Source organism: Leptidea sinapis, chromosome 4, assembly GCF_905404315.1.
Source record: "Leptidea sinapis chromosome 4, ilLepSina1.1, whole genome shotgun sequence".
Lineage (NCBI taxonomy): Eukaryota > Metazoa > Arthropoda > Insecta > Lepidoptera > Pieridae > Leptidea > Leptidea sinapis.
The window spans coordinates 14,769,917-14,784,204 of NC_066268.1; the positions used below are offsets into that span (position 1 = coordinate 14,769,917).

Sequence of the window (14,288 nt, forward strand, 5' to 3'; positions counted from 1 at the left end):
ACGATACCAATCAAATATTACAATTAAGTAGTTTAGTAAGAATCTTCAAACTTTTTGAAACTGTTTTTTTTAATAAAATGGTGATTGTTATGCACTGTGAGATACTTAATTTACTCGTATTGCCTTCATTTTGCATACCATTGCTGCACTAGTTACATTAAACATGAAAAGAAAAAATACTTAAAAAATTAAGTACCTGACCAAAAGTAACTCTAAAAGTAGATAAGTGTTTAGACTAACTAGTATTAAAATATTCACGGTAACTAATCTAATCAAATTTATTTTAAATAGGTATAATTATTGATAAATTTTATACCCAATGGCGAAGCACAGTTACCTAAGTACTGCATAAAATAGTTCGCTTGGAAGACTTATTTACGAAGTAGATTTTAACAATTATTTTAAATAAAAAATTAGTGTTTAAGTAAAAAACCTCTAATATAAAGATATTTTATGCAACAGCAATAGGTGCATTTTAGAATTCATAATTCTTCCTCAACCCTTAACATTAATTATGAACATAACATACTATGAAACTAAGATTTATCAAATATCACATAATATAAGTTTGAATAAAATTGGATACTGAAACTAATAAGTATCAAAACTAACAAAATAACAGGCAAGAAAATATAGAAAATTACCTTGTATTGTTAGTTGCTCTTTACTAGAGCTAAGTTTTAAATTCAACGAACAGGTGGCGCTAGGTGTAACTTGACACGCGCTATCTATATTTTAGAAGATATCATTGGACTCTTTTTCAATTCGTATTACATTTAACTTTGCGCAGAGGCAATATCGTAACCAATGAGGTTAATCCGAGGTGCGATTATTGCTAGTTGAAAACTTTACCAATACCCCGCCGCGTGAACGTGAAATACCGTTCGCGATGGCAATTTTTGAACGGCTGTAATGGCCTTATCTCTCCTCAAAATATCACTTTAACAACTGACACTTTCACTTGTCGAATGTCGGCAATTGACATACATTAAAAATTAATATCATATTTTTCTGCACAATGATAACTTTTTTATTTTAAGTATCTGAACTTAAGCAGAACAAATTAATATAGCAAGCTACTGAAAATCTACACTGCATTATGCGCCATCTAGGATACATTAAAAACATGTATTTCATATTTGTACCTTGGGTACGTACATAATAATTAATTATTAATTAATCCTCCATTAAATTTAAAGGTATAATAAACATTTGCATTTGACAATAACACACAATTTAATTTTGGCATTTCAATGGTTGTTAATTTAAAAAAAAATGTTTTATTTTTATTAGTTTACGTACAATATTATTATCTATGTTTTAACAACTTAGTTTTATTATGTGTAAGCATAATATTTTACAATTAATATTAAACAAAAAATAAATATGGCTATAAAAAAGGATGCCGAAGTCATAAATTTCATTGTAATGAAATTTTATAAAATAGACCGATGAGTTTCTTGCGCTCGTTCTTCTCAGCTCAGCCACGTTTGCTCTCCTGTTCAACTGGCAAAATTAGAAGTTTTGAATAGATCTAGAATTGATCTGTGTGAATGTGGCGATATGGCTTATTCAGTGTCATATCCCACCTCCAACTTCCGTTGTCATACCAAGAGTATCCTCGTAGTCCTCTGATGAACCTTGTGTATATAAATTAAATTAAATTCATTCTATATTATTTTCTATCCTTTCCTGATCCTATGAAAAATTTCATAAAATTTTTAAAATATTTAATTATTTTTTGAGGAAATAAGTTTCCTGTTTTAAAAAGAAAAACAAATAAATAAAAATAACTTGACAATGGCTCAATCGCTTAGCGGATGGAGCCGATAAGCCATAAAGAAGAAGAATGGATTGTATTTTTTTGTATAACTAATTTTGAATCCTATTTTGAATAAAACTACTATTAAATTATTAAATTTGAATACCTTCTATCTCCAACAGGTTTATGTTACATGCAATAGTCGCCTAATTGTCAACATTATTTTTACTACAATAATGAATTTTCTTTCATTAAGTAAACTTAAAAAGTTAATACTATGAAAGTTAATCTTAAAATATTTAGAGGTAGTGTACGTGCAGCTTAACATATCATAATTTAAAAACGCCCATTTCTCCGGGGTTCTCACAACTGTGTTGATTACATTTGACATCTTATTGCACATTCGATCAACAATAACAATCACAGATAATATTACTAATGTTTTGCTTGTGTGCATTAGTCATAATAAATGCTTTCTATTATAACTGTTCCCTGAGTTATATGCAAATATGTGTTAAAGTTATATTAGATATTAATGAAGGAAAATCTCATGGAGTTATGGGTATTTTATAGCTTTTTGTAATGTGACGTATGCATGCGAAAATCCTTAATCTTCCAGCTACATTGTACATATCTTTGTTATGATGCGGTTAATGTTATAACTTAATTGGTTATTGCGTGAGTGATTGGTGAAAATGGCGTTTCGAACTGAGGTCATAATATTGTTATATTCCGACGGAGTAACGAAACACAGTAACAATGTATGCGTGTAATAATCTTTAAGCGCGGTTGAAGTAAAATTTTAATCGATTAATTAGCTCTATTTTCTCTCTGTAAAAAAAAATGCACAAAAGTGCCAGATAAAAGCCACAATTTATTTTACACAAACCACAAATTAAAAAAAAGCGCACGGGCCTGCTCAATGTCGATGGCTGACAACAAAGAGGATGTAAATACTACGTAGTATGAGGCGTTACTGCCTAAGCAAAAAATAATATTTAGTTTAGTATTAAACGTGCAGCGATTTGACATCAGTTTGAAGTAGTCGAAGTATAATCCAGCTAAGTTTGAAAGTTAAAACGTAGTGGATTTCGCATATCTCCGTTTTTTACAAGATTATAGCTGTCATCTGTCAATCTATCAATGACTGTACGTTTCATACAATCCTTATAATATAAAAGTGTTGCTTTTTTCTTAGAGAGTTTCGCTGACTGGCTGACAAGTGACATCGCGCATGCGCCGTAGACAGCGCCCACCATTCGCGCGCCATATTAACTTTTATCTGCACCTTAGTTTATTTTTTAATATTCTATGGTCCTATAAAATATCATATTGTGTTCTACAGCACTCGTGCTGTCTATTGTGCACTAACTAGAGCTCATTACTTGTTATTGGCGTTTATATAACTATTGTTAAAAATTTCGGCTACTATTTAAAATTCCTTGACTCCAGCAGGGATCAAATCATTAATTAGTTCACGTCTCGCCCCCAGAACTCAACCCTTATAATTGGATATTACAAAATGAGCTAAGCCCGTATCGGTCCTTATTGATTACGGGATCAAACATAATCTCCTTGATTTATCTATTCTAATTGATTGGTTTACACTTTAAATATTCTAAACTTTTAACTGAAGCTTCAATATACTTAAAATTGACTATAAATATTGAAGAATACAATTACAGAAACGCTGTCTTCTTACAAATATATTGTGTTGCCTCTCACGTATAGAGTTGAAAGATATTTTCAAAAACACTGAACATAATTTACAAACAAATTGTAATAGCGGCGTAAGTAGATGTGTAATTTGTGTCGATGTGTGTGTAACGCCCGCGCGTTGATAATGGGACAGGCAACCATAATAGTGATGTCATGTCCTGCAGATACTTATAATACACTACCTACTTAGTAATACATATTATGCAGAGGTTAAGGTTGTAGCGAGTAATCTCTGAATCTACTGAACCAATTTTGAATTTTCTGTTACCAATAGAAAACCAAATTATTTATGAGTGACGTAGGCAACATGTTAATTTGAAAAATCAAAAAATTTTATCGTGGTGGTATGATTTGCAAAGTAAGTCGGAGATATATATTCTTGATAAGGTAATGTATGTTCATAGGCACATAGGTGAATTTGTGAGAAACTGTCATAATCATAATGTTAACACCAGACATCAAATTATAATGCCTACTACTCGGCTAAGTCGAGTTAGTAAGTCTTTTGTGGGGCGATGTATATGCTTTTACAACAAGATCCCAGAAAATGTTCAAAACAAAAGTATAACGTTATTCCAAAGAATTCTTAAAAAACCTTTGTGTGGTAAAAGTTACTATAAATGATACCACAGATTGGAAATGGAGCGACCGCCTCAGGCTTTTAAATAATAAGTTTAATTGAACAAAATATTAATTTGTAAACATATTTTTTTGATGAAAAAAAAGAGCTCGATGAATTTATGCGCCCAATCTTCTCAGGTCTGAGGCATTCTTTTTGGAATTGGTGGTAGTTTTTGACTTTCAATGTCACATCCTATTTCGAATAAAAATATTTGAATTTGAGTTAACGGTAGAAATTCGAACAAAAAAACAAGGTTTGCCTTAACAATGATCATTTCGTATAAATACAGCGAATGCTAGAGTATCAGTCGAACCAAGGAACTCTAAAACTTATAGAACGTTTCCAAGGAGAGCTCATTTGTCAATGTTAAATTATATTGTTTTTTGTTCCAACAGTAATCACTTGCCTAATATGAGAAATGGTTAGCAATTTATTATTCAAATTTACTGTTTCGACTATTATTTGAATAGATGATGTGATTTATGTGGAGGATTGCTCTCTAATATTAGATTAGAAATTAGTTTTTGAAATCGATTGCTATCGTTGTGAGTCTGGTAGAGACATTATGAAATTTTTTAACATTACTTTTTGAAGTAGGTCATTTTAAACATTGTTTTTTTTTTTTTTACTTTTTTGTGTCTGTTATGGGATAGGAGGTAAACGGCAGTAGGTTTACTCTCGATTACATCAGGTAAATTAAATATTATTATTTATTATATTATTTTTTTAAGTAGCTGTGGGCAGGGCAGGCCTATGAAAAGTGCCGCGCGGCTTAAACAATATTGACCCCAATAAGCGGGAATGGAAAACTGAATCTTCTCCGAAAAACTGCTGTTCGAACCTCTATTTCACTTACTTGTAAGATAGTGAAATATCGTGAAGAAAATTTGTTAGCTATGAATGACAGGTAGTCTAGGACCCACTTATCGGGTTTATAATAAGATATAATCAACCTAAATGAAAACTCCTAAAAAAGCTGTACACAATATAAAATTAGATCGTAGACGTAAACAATAACATCATCCACGTAAACCTGAATGTTGATATAAAATGTTCATAAAATGAAAACTACTCGGCCAAACTATGCGAACTATGGGACAAATGGCAACTATTCCACATAAAACTTAAGTAAAATCACGTAAATCGGTTCATAAATCTCAACGTAATCGGTGTGCATACATAAAAAAATACCAATCGAATTGAGAACCTCCTCCATTTTGAAGTCGGTTAAAAATGAACACAGCTGAAATATTAAATAAAACATTGCTTTAAAAAGTTTCTATCTATTAAATCATATATTATTATTCTCCTTAGCAAACTTGTTCATGGAATAAAAATATATTTAAATATAATAATAAAAACTGATCCGCCATCTTTAATCCGCCATATTGAATTTCACGTGTATGGAAAATTTCAGTTAATTTGTCAAATAAACGTCTATTAGATAATAAATGGTTATAAGGCTACCAGTCATGACAGTTATACAAATAATAAAACAAGGTATGTTTAATTATTTGTAAAGCCAAAATGTTATGGGGTGCGAAGTACAAAAACGGCTCGTAACATTTCTCGGAACAGGAATATAAGGGAACAGTGAACAATTCCCAGACATGCTTCATTGACACTATTCAATAAACATATTGGTGACTGTTTACTCAAGGTACTATAGTAATGGTTAAATCAATAATGATAAATTATTTGAGTGATGTATACATAAGATTTGTGTGATTTTTTTTGAGTTAATTAATTAGTTTCATAAAAATGCGGGCATAAAAATAATACCTTTGGATAATATTTATTTGATTAAATACCTGTTGTGGCTTATAAGTACCTGTATAATAAATAAACATAATATAGACACACTTTTCTATTATGGAGTGAGCATCAATATTTTTGTAGAACATTATATTTACTTACCCTTTTTATTTTATTGATTTACATAAGAAAGAAATATTTTTTTTTATTTAGTCACTTCACTACAATGAACACTGAACCTAACATAATGAACATAACAAAATATAAACTCTTAAGTAGCTAGAATAGCCTATACTTTTAGATTAAGGATTGGTCTCCGCTGCACTCCAAATAGATACCGCACTACCTAAGAACAATAGCTTTTTAATAACGGCAACTTAATATTGTATTGTCTATTGGCTATTTGTAAAGATGCTTGTGTGCGTGGCACCTTGGCACTCAATCTTTCAAATTTTGTAACTTATATACGCTTCGTATATAAGTTATGGAATAGGTGGACAAACGAGCGTACGGGTCACCTGGTGTTAAGTGATCACCGCCGCCCACAATCTCTTGCAACACCAGATGAATCACATTATTTTACATTGAAATTAATAAAATACAAAATACTTACTGATGATATGTGATCCATTGTATTTCTTATTTCTTGTAGTATTATTTTAACAAAGTTTTTTACTAAAATGCCGGGTTGCGTAGTCGTAACCCGGCATTTTAGTTACAATTATTAGCAAAGTTTAACAAACATGTGGCTCGTCAACGTCGCACATTGTTCGAGACTTGCCGCACTTTGCGACTACGCCTGCGGTATCCAGTTGGAACGCAGCGGAGACCAATCCTATACTATTATTTCATTTTGTTTCCATATTTTACTAGTCCGTGTTTCAGTGTTACCTACTACTTATTATAAGGCTTGTATACTACAGACTTCTCAAATGTAATCGTATCGGTACGCATTGAGCTTGCCTTCTCGAATACGGACTTTAGAGTAAGAATGTTCGAGTATTTTTCTTGTAACACTTTAAATATTTCTTTCAAAGCTCAAATTTTCTCTATCTATGAAATTGTGGTCTATGGTAAAATGGATAACTTCGATACGAGTCATTTTCTAGCCTAAATAAAAAACATTTGATTTTTTTAATGAAAATAAGAGATGAGACGAGCAAGACGTTCAAATTCAAATTAAAATATTTTTATTCAAAATAGGATGTGATATCACTTATTGAAAGTCAAAAACTACCACCCATTCCAAACGGGCGCAACAAACTCAGCGGGCTTTTTTTTTCATAGAAAAAATATGTTTACAAAGTAATATTGTACATTTAAACTTATTATTTAATAGCCTGAGGGCGGTCACTCCGTTCCCAATCTGTGGTTTCATTAAGAAAGTCATTTATGTTATAGTAACCTTTACCACACAAACGTTTTTAACAATTCTTTTGAACTTAACACCAGGTGACCCGTACGCTCGTTTGTCCTCCTATTCCATAAAAAAAAAAACGTAATACTTTTGTTGTGAATATTTTCTGAAATCTTGTTGTAAAAGCATATACATCGCCCCACAAAAGACTTACTAACTCGACTTAGCCGTTGTCAACAAGTCGCGCCGTATCTATGTCAGTTAATTGTCTAATCTTTTTAACCGCGTATGCTGCAGAACTAATTCTGTTCGCCACTCCTTCAATATGGGGGCCCCATTGTAATTTGGAATCTAGATAATCTGATGGTTCACTAGCTACGGCGCCGTTCAGACCGAAACACAGTAATGTTTATACATTACTGCTTCACGGTAGAAATAGGCACCGTTGCGGTACCCAAAATCTAGCCGGCATCCTGTGCAAAGGAGCCTCCCTCTGGTAATTAGTGGTTCATTTTTAATCAGTAATGATGTTATGGGCGGGGTTAACTTCTATCAAGTGAGCTCCATTTTCAACTGTTGATGACTGACGTACATTATATTTGTTTGATGCGATTACTAATTGTGACAGTAATCACGACCATCATTTTCATGAAGCATCCTTTCACTAACAATGAATTAAAGCTCTAAAGGTGGATGCATCCAATATTGGATAATTTATATTTATACGGTATATTCTTTAATACTTTTTATGAAATATTTGATATTTACAACGTTTTTAACTAACACTACTCATTTATTGGATGCAGCACCTTTCAACCCTATTTGTTTTATATATTACATACAAATGATTTAAGTTTTCTTTAGTGTTAAATCCGCCAATGGAATTAACACTAAAGAAAACTTAAATCATTTGTATAATTATGGATTTCCGCAAAGTAACGCCTAATTCAATAAATTTTCTTATATTATATTACAGCCATTATAAAATACTCTATTGATTGAAAATAGTGGCCGTTGAGTTTCTTGTATGTTCTTCTCACGAGCTCTACTTTTTCCGAACATATGGTACCTACATTCAGTAATTTAAATGAAATATAGATTATATGTCCCAGAAAGCGGACAGTGCTGAGACAGAAAGTGGAAGCGGGCACGCCCGCAACGAACCCGCTTGTAGAACTGTGTCGAAGGGTCTGATCGACAATGATGGCTTCATTAAGGTAGAGCGGAAGAAGAGGAGACCTCCTAGTCATAACCAATGTGGCACAGCACCGATAGGATAGAATCAGCTCCTGCGTCCCGTAATCCCAGCGACGTATACCTACGTCTCTCGCTTTCTCCACACCACCAAGGCCTCCGACATTGTTCAGTACTTGGTGGAGAAGACAAGGTTCCGGGTCGCGAAGTTGGTGACGCGTCACGCAGTAGACTTCAACTCTTGTCTCATGTGACGTAAATTAAGGTTATATATCATATGTATGTTAGACTATAAGGTATTTATTTTAGTAGCCTGAAATAAAGGAATTATTATATTATACTAGTTGACCCAGCAAACGTTGTATTGCCATATAAAGTAATAAGAAAATTAATAATTAAAAATTTTGAGGTATAAAAAATAGACGACGACCGATTCTCAGACTATATAATTTAGGTTATATAGTTATTTTATAATTATCTAGGCTAATCATTTACGGGTGTGCAAAATAGATGTCATCGGGAAACAGCTGTTATATTTCTGAATGTTGGCAAAGAAGTGCTTAGTATTATTTAGAAAGAAAGAAGTATAAAATTTAATTAGTTATTTATCTTATATTACTCTTTCAATTTGATTTCTGAACGACGGGGACACATCAAAGGAAAAACAAATGTTTTGTTTATATTAATTTTTCTCCGAGAATTTTTATATTTATTCACCTTTTAAACCTTCCCTGGACTCCCATAAATAATTCAACACCAAAATAAGCCAAATAACGGTCCAGCCGTTCTCGAGTTTTAGCCAGACTAACGAACAGCAATTCATTTTTATATATATAGACTAGTGGACCCAACAGACGTTGTCCTGTACACACGTCTTAAATTTGAAAAATCGGTCCAGCCGTTAGGAGGAGTTCACTAACATACACCTCTAATCTACATCTCTAATCTACAGCAATCTCAAATTCACTGAAACAAACAAAAAAATCATCAAATTCTGTCCAGCCGTTTAGGAGGTAGTTTAATTGTGAATCTAAACCATTCTCGAATCCATTTGAAAACACACACCAATCTCAAATTCAATGGAACACACAAAAATATCATCAAAATCGGTCCAGCCGTTTAGGAGGTAGTACAATTGTGAATCTAAACCATCCTCGAATCCCCTTGAACTCACACATAAAATTTCATCAAAATCGGTCCAGCCGTCGAGGAGGAGTTCAGTGACATACACACTCACACAAGACATATATATATAAAGATTATAGTGACGATTTAAAAGCGCTTAGTTTAAGCCTAATTGAATAAAGTTTATTTGACCATAACTTTAGAAACTATACGGAACTCTACAAATATACTTTTAATATAACTATCTAATGTGATATAAGCGTGGTCTTCTTAATGGCATCATGTCGTGATTGCTGTCGATGAGACTTCACGACCACGGGACGAACACGGCTGCGGAGCGGGCACGACTACGAGACGACAGCGGCTCCGATAAATCAATGTAGCGCTTCTCGATGTTTATTGAATGTAACTGTGATTGATGGAACTTGATAGTTCTGACGTAACGAGGGAGGTACCTCGGCGAGAGTGACTTTGGTGTTACATCTAGCTATACAGGGTGTCCCACATGAAGGGGAAGTTAAATGTTCAAAACAGACCATCACAACTAAAACGTGGTGGTCACCATGAAATAAAATATGCTAATAATAATTTAATAATATTAAAAAAAACAACAATTCTGAATTGCAACGCGAGTAAAATTTAATTTACGCAATACTTAAACAGATCCATGCTGTAGTGTGTCTTCAATATAAAATATGTATTTTTATTGAAAAGAGCGCAAAAAAAATAATGCTTAATATAATATTTTTATAAGGTAACAACTAACTTCTGGAATAATAACTCCTAAACATATTATATAATAAAAAAATATCATGCTTATACTTATTTGACGACCTGTATAACCGAGTGGTTAGCGATCCTACCTACTAAGCTAGAGGTCCCGGGTTCGAATCCCGGTAGGTGCAAGCATTTATATGATGAATATGGATGTTTGTTTCCGAGTCATGGATGTTTAAATGTATTTATGTGTGTTTATATGAATTTATGTATGATTAAGTAAGTATATTGTATTAAATATATCATTGTCTTGTAACCCATAACACAGGCTATAGATGCTTAACTTGGGGCAAGATAATTTGTGTAAAAAGTGTGTCAATATTATTATTATTTGTATTCACTGACCTGTATAAATACAACTGGACAGGTTGTTCCACTATAAAGAAACATCCACAGAAATAACCAGAAAGCGTAAGCAAGATTGTGATCTATCTATCTAGTATCATACTATCTATCTAGTACTAGTATTATATAGCTAGTAGTATATATCTAGTAGAAATCTAAATAATAAGGTACTACAAATGACATAGCCGCACTAAACATGTCCGCTATCTGGTGACTTACAGACAACCAGCGATTAAGTAGTGATTTAGTATTAATTGGACCGATGGACGAGAAGCATAACTATGGTCTTCATATTAATGTTATTTTTTCGAAAGGAGGAAAATACATTTGCGTAGTGAAGACTTCGAAACGAGGCCCATATGTGGGGGTCGGGTGTAAACACCCCCTACCGACTAAACACCGAAGTTTTACAGCGAAGCCTGGCGGGGGCCTTGGAGGTCGAGATATATATATCATATTATTATGTAAACAACAGAGCTGTTTACAAAAATAGCAGATATGTCAAGGTCATAGCGCCTTAACGTCAATAACTATCTATCGAATTCTCGTGAACATTCCATCATATATTTAGTAGCTAGAGACCAAAATATATTTTTATCTTACTATTACAGTATAATAGGAGCATAACACATATTAAATATTTTTATTTAAGAAAATATTTAATATGGGACGAGACGAGCCGGTCGTTCAGCTGATGGTAATTGATTGCCCTTTCATTGTAAAGGGCAGGGCGTCATCAGAGTTGAATAAAGCATACAAGATTTTATGACGATACGTCACTAGAACGGTTAGCTCAGTTGGGAGAGCACTGGCACAGAACGCCAGAGGTCGTGGGTTCGAGTCCCGCATCGTAAATAAAATTTATTTTCAAATTTTATTTCTGAATTGAATTGTCAAAAATTTTGGAGACCTCTTCGATAATTGTAACCATATGACCTAATGTATTGAAAATATGGATACACAAGTTATAATTGGAAGTACGTTGTGAACATATAAAGATGATTTCTGACGATTATAATAAATAACTATTCATAATAAATACGATCACTAAACTTCACCTATTTATTTCTGAAAAAAGTTTTCTTTCCGCAGATTTAACACGCCCTTAATTTTATAATCGACAGCTAAAACAAATCGATGGCCATTGAGTATTTTATAACACTAAATCAGTTAACCGTTTAAAGTAAATTAGTGTGAAATGTGAAAAATCTTGTGAATTTATTACTTGATTTTATATATTTTTTTTAATTTTGCTTTGGGATTTTTTTTATGGAATAGGAGGCCAAACGAGCGTACGGCCCACTTGGTGTTAAATGATCACCGCCGCCCACATTCTCTTGCAACACCAGAGGAATCACAAGAGCGTTGCGGGCCTTTAAGGAAGGTGTACGCGCTTTTTTTGAAGGTACCCATGTCGTATCGTCCCGGAAACACCGCACAAGGAAGCTCATTCCACAGCTTTGTAGTACGTGGAAGAAAGCTCCTTGAAAACCGCACTGTGGAGGACCGCCACACATCCAGATGGTAGGGTTGATATCGTAACTTGTGGCGTGTCGTGCGAACGTGGAATTAGGTATAGCCTCATAATAGTTTGGGAAATCCAAAAGTGCACGCCACATAAGCTTTTTTTTGTTTTTATTTATTTATTTTTTTCATTAGAATTAGTTACAGTAACATTTCTTTATTATTGTACCTAATTTGGATTGATTTGAAAAAGGATAAGACTATCATTTCTAAGACTATTAATGTATGTTCATAGAAACATAAGTGAATTTGCTAGAAACTGTCATAACCATAATGTTAACACCAGGAACAGCATAAGCTTATAATGCCTACTACTCGGCTAAGTCGAGTTATTAAGTCTTTTGTGGGGCGATGTATATGCCTTTACAGCAAGATCCCAGAAAAGGTTCAAAACAAAAGTATTACGTTATTCAAAAGAATTGTTAAGAAACGTTTGTGTCGTAAAGGTTACTATAACATAAATTACTTTCTTAATGATACAACAAATTGGGAATGGACCGACCGCCCACAGGCCTGAATGAAAATGATGAAAAAAAAGCCCGCTGAGTTTGTTGCGCCCGTTCTTCTCAGGCCTGAGGCATTAATTTTGGAATAGGTGCTGGTTTTTTGACTTTCAATAAGTGATGTCACATCCTATTTTGAAGAAAAATATTTGAATTTGAATTTAATAACAAGTACAAGAAAGGAACATTCTAGAGTGAATATTTTGGAAAGCATAACTTGGACGACATGATGTGCGAGAGTGAATGAAGATAAGAACTTTCTAGAAGCGTGAGCGAATCTTCTAGATTTTACGACAGGGAAAGAATGTTGTCTAGAAGATCGAGAATTTTAAACTTGTGTTAAAATATTACACTAACTATGATTGCTTAGAAAATTCTCGAATATTGTTCCCAGGCGGGCCGGGTCGCGGTCATGCAGTTAAGTTTCGAGTGAGATACCAAGCGAATAACTTGGAAGAGACAATTATAACTACTTTATATGATCCTGAGATCCAATTCTAGTTGAACACAGCATTCACCAAATATAGAAAGAAAATAAAAGTGGATTGTAATATTATATTGTATCACGAAGAGACAATTAAAATCTGTAAACGTTAAATTGCACAGAATTCGCGATAGTCATAAAAGATCTCAAAACAATACCTAAAATACCTAATTAGAAATTACTTTAACTTATAACAACAAGTCCAACTCGTCGATCATTTTTTTATAAAAATAATAGATTACTTATATTACGTATATATATAGCCAGTGCTTGTTGAGAGGCAAAAATTATACTGATTGCAACCTTTTTTCTCCTTTTATGATAAAACCAAAATTTTATTATTTTAATTACAATCTATCCTTAAGCTAATAGCAATATAATTTTAAGTTAATTTACTAAGTAGAGTAAAAGTAAGAAAGTATCCATTAGCACTATTCTTATTGTTTCTATTAAGGCGACACTAAATGCCAGCGACCTTGAGCGATACGTGTTCACGGCTGCCGGCCGGCCATCTATGTAACAAAGCCAATATTTTCAAAATTCTTGCGTAGAAAACAGTTTATATGCTTACAATCCTCGTTATTCACTACTAATCTGAATAAATTAACTTACACAAAAAAGTACAAGCTATACGAATAACTTTTCTGAGAGAAGTACCAAAAAAATGCGTCACGCCATGCCAAAAAACTTGTTTAACTTCAAAGAAAAGTGGTAGTTCAAAAAGGCTCGGTAGTGTTAACTATAACCAACAGCAAGCATTAGCAACCTACAAATAAGACTTAAGGATATGTGTAACAGGATTAAGTAGTGTTCATAGCTCGAAATGCTGTACTTTCACTACAAAATTTGTCTAAAAACACCATGTTTGCGTGTTTTCTGCTTACTCTTAAGGGAAAGACCCTATTCTTTAGTCCTTTACACATAATTGCAATATGGCACTATTCCGCTAGATGGCTGTAAAAACAAAATCATCTTCAGTTCCCTGAAATAGTGCAATTTCGTTTAATGTTTTGCAGTTCTTGATAATTCTATCTGGATGAATTTTCTAGATTGTCCTATATATCATTAATGATATCCTAAGGGTAGATGAAAACTTACTTAAAAACATTTATCTCAATTCA

The 14,288-nt window shown here is 33.1% G+C and overlaps 1 non-coding gene across 1 annotated transcript; it reads left to right on the forward strand.

Annotated features, from left to right (window-relative positions):
- Positions 1-778: 778 nt before the first annotated feature.
- On the forward strand, positions 779-917 carry LOC126980093 (U4 spliceosomal RNA). The gene has a single exon (XR_007732957.1). It is a non-coding gene; the product is annotated as a U4 spliceosomal RNA (small nuclear RNA).
- Positions 918-14,288: the final 13,371 nt, after the last annotated feature.